This window comes from Bombyx mandarina, chromosome 08 (assembly GCF_030267445.1).
Source record: "Bombyx mandarina strain Sakado chromosome 08, ASM3026744v2".
Classification (NCBI taxonomy): Eukaryota; Metazoa; Arthropoda; class Insecta; order Lepidoptera; family Bombycidae; genus Bombyx; species Bombyx mandarina.
The window spans coordinates 1,945,161-1,952,881 of NC_143215.1; the positions used below are offsets into that span (position 1 = coordinate 1,945,161).

A 7,721-nucleotide genomic window follows, 5' to 3' on the forward strand; every position below is an offset into this window, starting at 1 on the left:
TCAACAGTGACAATTATAAAAGCTAGCATAACAGAAGAAATAGAAAGACTTCAGCCATCAAAAATCAAACAAGTTGAAGTTAAGCATCAATTGCACATGATGATGATAGACGGCAAAATAACCTCATATTTGTCAGAAACATTTTCTGCTGTCTGTGATATTTGCAAAGCAAAACCGTCAGAGTTTTTTGGAGTGACTTTCTTATCAAAGAGGAAATAATGAAGAAATATTCCAGTATGGAATGCCATCTTTACATACCTGGATAAGATGCATGGAGTGCTTACTTCATATCGGTAAATATAATTTTATTACTTCACAATTTTTTCATCGTATGTAGTTTCCTGTGAGATAATTTTTAAAATTACACTTTTTTTGTTTACGTCTTATCGTTTGGACTTCAAGAAATGGAGTTGCAAGGGGCGATGACAAAGAAAAAATAACAACCAGAAAAAGTGCTATACAGCAAGCGTTTAAAAAGGAATGCGGTTTACTTATAGATGTTGTCAAGCAAGGAGTAAGAACAACCAATGATGGCAATACTGCCAGAAGATTTTTCAGGGATGCAGAAGAAACAGCCCGCATAAAAGAATACGTAAAGATTTAATAGAGAGTTTTCACGTGATTCTTCACTCTGTTGCATCTGGAGAGCGCGTTTCCAATTTTTCCGAATTTTTTAGATATACTGCAGTATTGTATGTTAATTTATATCCCTGGTATTATATTGTATACCTTCCAGTATTCATAAATTGTTGGCACATGGCAGTGATATACAATAATGAAGAACTTTGGTGCCATTCGTATAGGTAAACTCTCGGAAGAGGCAGCGGAAGCTCCCAATAAAGATTTTCGGAAATATACAGAGAGTTGTTATTCAAGAATGAGAAGTAGGACGTCGACTAATGAGGATATTTTACAAAATCTTCTTTCGTCTTCTGACCCAAAGATCGAAAGGTGAAACAAAATATATAATATTTAGAGAGATTGCTTAATTAGAGACCTACTAAATGTATTGTTGTTAGGTATTATGTAATTATGGGTATCATTACGTGCTTTTAGTTATTAATCCATATCAAATTTAACTTAAAAGCACTTACGAAAAAAAATATAAAGGTTTTTATTCTATGTATTTATTAATTTTTTTCGATCCATTTATTTGGCAGAGTTGCAACTTTATGCACATGTTCATAGCATCAAATGATAGTAGACTAGACAAGGTATAAGGAAAATAAAGTTTCAAAGCGGGACCTCGCGGTACTTAGCAGGAATTTAATTTAATGTGACCCGCTCCATACAAAAAAATCACAAAACACATTTTTCTGACCAAACTATAAAGTTTTTGTAATTTTTGCCCAAAACAATTATTATTGAGATTAACGAGCTCTATCTATCTACATAAAAAAATTTATAAAAAAACAAAGTTGGTCCCTAAGTCACTAAAATCATAGAATCGACCCACTGTGCGGCGGCTTTTTTATTTTAGCTAATTTTAAGTGTAAAACTTGTGATAGATAAAATTCAATATAATGAAATCTAATTGAAGATTATTAAATATAAGTGAATGATTCGGACATTCTGGCGGGTACTTGATGTTTTTTTTTAATTTTAGTTAATTTTGAAATCTAATTGATATTTATCTATATATATAAAAATGAATTGCTGTTCGTTAGTCTCGCTAAAACTGGAGAACGGCTGGACCGATTTGGATAATTTTGGTCTTAAATTATTTGTGGAAGTCCAGAGAAGGTTTAAAAGGTAGATAAATATGGAAATGCTCGGAATTAAATAAAAATAACAATTTTGTTTTTCCTTTAATGTGTCCCCCGTCGGACGGATTCCATTTGTTTGTTTTAAGTTTATTTATCGATTGAGGCACTACGAAGTCTGCCGGGTCGGCTAGTTAAATATAATTTTTTTCGAGCATACGGCCTATTTTTGGGCTGTTCACCGATACTCATGGACATCAGGAATATTCGATTCAATCCGGTACAATTGATCCACTGCTTATCGTTATGGACATGTCAAAGTGCACAGGAAGGGCCTTAGAGGGGAATTCGTTTCATAAGTGAATAAGGTTAAATTCAAGCAAGCATCGACACAAGAACATCTCTATGAGTCGATTATCGAACTCAAATAGATGACGGAACACCTGTAAAGGGCTCTCGCGGAGCTCTTATTGACTTATTTGGTCTTGAAGACGTTGTATGCTCTTAACATATCTCAGCTTTCCGAATCCGACCCGAGGTTAGTTTATTGATTGGTATAAGTGAAGTCGATTTAATTTTTACGTTCAAAGCCTCTGTTATTTTTATAGGATAATTTTTGCATTAATGTTTCGATTTTAAAATACCGTGAACAAGTTATATGTGGTCATTTAACTCTAAACTATGATTCAGACTATGAACCAGGGATTTATATATGTATGTACGGACTTATGTGCGCTTTGAATATTATACAGACACGGTGTAATATAATATATATAATGGTAAGCAGCGGCTAACGGTAGGCAGCAGCTTGGCTCTACCACTGGCATTGCTGACGTCCATGGGTGACAATAACCGTTCACCATCAGGTGGGCCTTATGCTCATCTGTCTACAAGGGCCTTAAAAAAATACACACATAATTATGCATATATATAATAATAATAAATAATAAACATGTTTGTCATACGAATGTTTGCCCGATGTGTGAACAGAATCCACTACACTAGGCTTAGCAGCCAGAAGAGCTAACTATTGGTTGGGCCAACAAGTCAGTCAAAATAAATACAGTTTATGACGACGCTTGTAGATGAAAGTAAGTATTGTACTCTTTGACGAAGCATGTTGCTTATAACTCTGTTTCTACAATCGGACGAAGCGTGTTGCGGATAATAATATGTTAAAGAAATATGTTCATTATTGCGAAAAATAAAGATCATTAATACAGTTGCAGTCGTCGTGGCCTAACGGATAAGACGTCCGGTGCATTCGTGTTGAGCGATGCAACGGCGTTCGAATCTCAGGCGGGTACCAATTTTTCTAATTAAATACTTAAGTATTCAACAAATGTTCACGATTGACTTCCACGGTGAAGGAATAACATCGTGTAATAAAAAATGAAACCCGCAAAATTATAATTTGCATAATTACTGGTGGTAGGACCTCTTGTGAGTCCGCGCGGGTGGGTACCACCACCCTGCCTATTTCTGCCGTGAAGCAGTAATGCGTTTCGGTTTGAAGGGTGGGGCAGCCGTTGTAACTATACTTGAGACCTTAGAACTTATATCTCAAGGTGGGTGGCGCATTTACGTTGTGAATGTCTATGGGCTCCAGTAACCGCTTCACACCAGGTGGGCTGTGAGCTCGTCCACCCATCTAAGCAATAAATAAAAAGCTAAGTGTTTCTATTTGTTTCTTTCAAAACGTTTTAGTTTCATTTAAGTTTAGTTGATATAGTATATTCAGAAGAATCCGTGGCTTAGTGGTGAGTAAGATGTCTAATTTACTTGCTTTCCTTAATGCATTTCTGTCTTAAAATGGCATAAAAGAAATCATGGTCCGCGACAAAATCGCTATATCTGAGATACGTCTGTTCGAGTTTACAATATTTATGACCTTGAACATTTTTACGGTTTCGATTACCGCAAAAAAAAATCTGATATTCGAAATGTCCGAAGTTTATAGCAAAATGAATAAATAATTGATTAGAAGAAGACTTGCAAGCTTTATAGCAATAACTTTTTGATTTTCTATTGCATCAGCTGAGTGGATGAGGTCGATGCGCATTAGATTTTAAGTGGGGGTCCAGTGATATTACAGCATGAATACTCAGCTTAAGCTAAGAGATCGAAGTCTCAATTGTTTTGTGTAATCAGGACACACCATTTAAAAAAAAAAGTATTGCTTTGATGGGTTGACGAGCTCACGGTTCGCATGGTGTTAAGTGGTTACCGGAGCCCATAGACATTTACAACGTAAATACTACCACCTACTTTGAAATATGAGTTCTAAGGTCTCAGTTTTTACAGTAAAACCGAAACGACCTTACCTTAAAACCGAAATGCATTACTGCTTCATAGCAGAAATAGACAGGGTGGTAGTACCTACCCGCGCGGACTCACAAGAGCCTTCTCTTGTCTTGTTCTTAATTCGGCCCCACGTTGGGCGCCAATGTAATTCTTAAACATCAATGTGACTAAAAATTTACTATTTGAATGAAGGTTCTATACTATATACGCAAAAGTTTCGTTAAAACCTCATTATGAACGAAGCTATCATTTTCGTAGGAACGTTAAGAATGAACATTGATCATTTTGTGAATAACGAAACTCTATTATTTGAGTTCGAGCGTTGAATTTTCATCGGGCCATTCACGAAGATCGGCACCAGATATAATCTCTTACGGTTTAGATGGGTCCTCATTAGCTCTACAGGTGTAAATACAGGCGATCCTGGAACCGGCGCCTTGCGGTCTGCTCGGACAAAGGTTTGTTTGTTGGAGGAGTCTTGTAGGTTCGGCCCAGTGACCGAGTGGCGATCGACCGGCGCATGCGCGACGTGGCGGCACTCACACACGACCGCCAGTAGCCGCCGCCGCCGCGACCGAGCCGGCCGCGTCCGTCGCGCCTCTATCATCCGCGTGCATCACCCTTAACACATATAAAACTAACTAATGCAATTTGTTTACAATATAACACGTGGTGTAATGGCGGATCTCGTCACGTGATTCGAAAGAAAAGCCTTCACGTTACTACGGTGAGTGGTATTTGTCTGATTTACGTGACTCTATGTGGTTTACGTTTGTCGATTCTAAAGCTGAACGTTTCTTTGAGGTCGGGGCGCCCGTAGTTTCCACGTGTATGGAGGCAGTTGTCAGATCGTAGTCTCGTGTCTTCGCAATGACCTAATCTTCAGGATTCTAGCTTATTAAATTATAAACTATAGTTGAAAGAGCGTAGAAAACAAGCGGCCGGATAATGTTGAAAAGTCGATATGTTTTCAGATATTCGGAAAGCTTGCTGAAAGATTTTCATTGAAATTCAATTTGGGTGTAATTAATTAAAACAATACGAAACCGAGACATAAATTTTACATTTATCCACGATATTATATATTTTTTCGTTTATTATTTATGAAGCGCAAAAGAAATGTAGCCTCCACGTAATTTTCTATAAATTAGTAATGTGGTAATAGTGTATAATTTAAAACAAGTACAATGAATATTTTAAACTTACTTCTTTAGCAGCTTAGCAACATTTTAAAATATGACTTCAAACTATTATTTCACAGAGAATTGCACCGGCCTTTATTGACACGAATATTTAATGTGAATCGCGAGAAACGCGGAAGAGGTAGACTTAGAATTAATAATGTCCCTTTGAAATTAACGAAACACGAAAGAGCTAATCTCTTTCGAATATCGCTAGTAAATAATGATTTACAATAATTTAGTTACACAAAAAACAAATACACAAAAACACAGTCGAATTGAGAAGCTCAAGAGTCATTGAAATAATTCACGTACAATTAATGTTACTAGTGGTCCCACAGTAGTCGAAATTCGATTATAAATAATTAATATTATAATTTTGAACATTACTATGGTTCTATTGTCAAAGACTAACTTAATTACTTCTATAATCACAGATTTTGCCAAGACTACACTATAGACAAATAATATTAAAGATAAACAATATTAACCTATTTTCAATTTGACCACAGACTTTAAGCAGTAACAAAAGTTTGACAATTGACAATAAACAAAGAGTATATTATGTATATGTATGTGTTGTGTCAAATATATGGTAGTGTGTGTAATGTTTTTTTATTGATGTAATGTACTATTAATGCATAATATAAAAAAAAATAGCGTTCTGCACTCCTTCTCTATATTCTCTATAAGTGTGGGAAATTTCATACTCCTCCGTCCGCGCAATTTTCGTAAAAAGGGACACAAAGTTTTTGCTTCAGGTATTATTAATATATAGATATGGAGTCTGGCGAGTGAATCAAATACGCCTTCACGTTGCTTAGATCTGCTTTCCATTTTTGTATGTCATTTATGTCATATAGACTAATGATAGATGTGTTTCACATAAAACAGACATATCACAAGAACCGCCACACAGTAGGGTTTTGTGATTACTGTAAATAAAAAAAAAGATTCGAGTGTGTTACTAGCAAAGAAGAAAACCGTCACAAAATAATCAAATTATGGCGGAAATCGATTAGACGTGCATTATTAAGGATAGTTAAAACTACTACTGGTATAATTTGCGTAATTACTGGTGGTAGGACCTCATGTGAGTCCACACGGGTAGGTACCACCGCTCCGCCTATTTCTGCCGTGAAGCAGTAATGCGTTTCGGTTTGAAGGGTAGGGCAGCCGTTGTAACTATACTGAGACCTTAGAACTTATATCTCAAGGTGTGTGGCGCATTTACGTTGTAGATGTCTATGGGTTCCAGTAACCACTTAACACCAGGTGGGCTGTGAGCTCATCCACACATCTAGGCAATAGAAAAAAAAACTTGATAAGATTTAAATGAAATCATATGAGTAGCACCAGTTTTTCAATAAAACCAGAATTATCGGAATCGGTTGACTTAGAAAGAAATTCTGAGGTAACATACACAAAAAACACAGTCGAATTAAGAAGCTTTTCTTTTTTTGATGAATGGAAATACGTTCTAGTACATAATGTTTACTGGTAATGTAAATTCACACGGGTAAATTACCAACACTCATTCTGTTTCTGCCGCGAAGTTTGAAGAGTTCAACTTTTGAGACTCAGACCTCATGTCTCAAGGTGGCGTTCACGTGATGCTGCCCGAACTGGAGCAACAAAAATAAAGTTAGTAGATCACGTTCATCACGACTTAAGCGTGCACTTATTTTCGCGTGTTTATCTTGTACGTAATTATCTGTTTAATTACCTGTTATCTTATTTGCTTGTGTATCATTTGATACATAAATGACAGCATTAGTCGTTTACGAGAATTTCACTTGTTCGTTTATAATAAAGCATTACTCACTGTTGTGTATTAACGGCCTTAAGTGTTGCGAATTAGGAGTATCTCTTTTGAATGGGGTCGATATAGAGATCTTTGATTATGAATAATAATCCTTTTTCTTGAATATATTTTAAAGTTTACGATGTTTCGAAAATTGATCAATGATGATCCCTGGATTACTACTTGTATCAATAAATTACTGATAGTGGTAGGGCTTATTGTTAGGACCCTAGGTACCATATTGATTATTTCTGCGGCGCAAGATAATCTCTGAGCATGTCAAAATGAGTCACGTTAAAGTTAGAATTTACCAGACGAGATTATTTTATCGTGTTATAAAAGGATTTCTTTTTACATGTTTTATCTATACTAATATATAAATATACAGTGGTTTTTACGGATATTCCGTAATAACTACTGAACCATGCATCCGATCGACTTGAAAATACATGTACTTCCGTAATAATAATGACAATAAATAATAATGTTAATTTTAAATGCCCAGCGAAGCGGACGAGTACGGCTAGTATAATATAAAAGCAGAGTATTAAACATTGCTGTCTAAGAATTATTTAGAATGTTATAATCATTAAAGCCTATAAATTTAAAGAGTGGGCCTAGTTTCATCTCGTGAAAGACACTCTCTCGTCTACTTAGGTCTTTGCTCCTCCAAGCGACTCTACATCCCTGTTCTTCCCAATATCTTTCCATCTACTATCGAGCTGTATG

The 7,721-nt window shown here is 35.9% G+C and overlaps 1 long non-coding RNA gene across 1 annotated transcript; it reads left to right on the top strand.

Annotated features, from left to right (window-relative positions):
* Positions 1 to 262: 262 nt before the first annotated feature.
* Positions 263 to 855, top strand: LOC149502413 (uncharacterized). The gene is made up of 2 exons (XR_016323381.1): positions 263 to 293; positions 403 to 855. It is a non-coding gene; the product is annotated as an uncharacterized LOC149502413 (long non-coding RNA).
* The last annotated feature ends 6,866 nt before the right edge of the window (positions 856 to 7,721 follow it).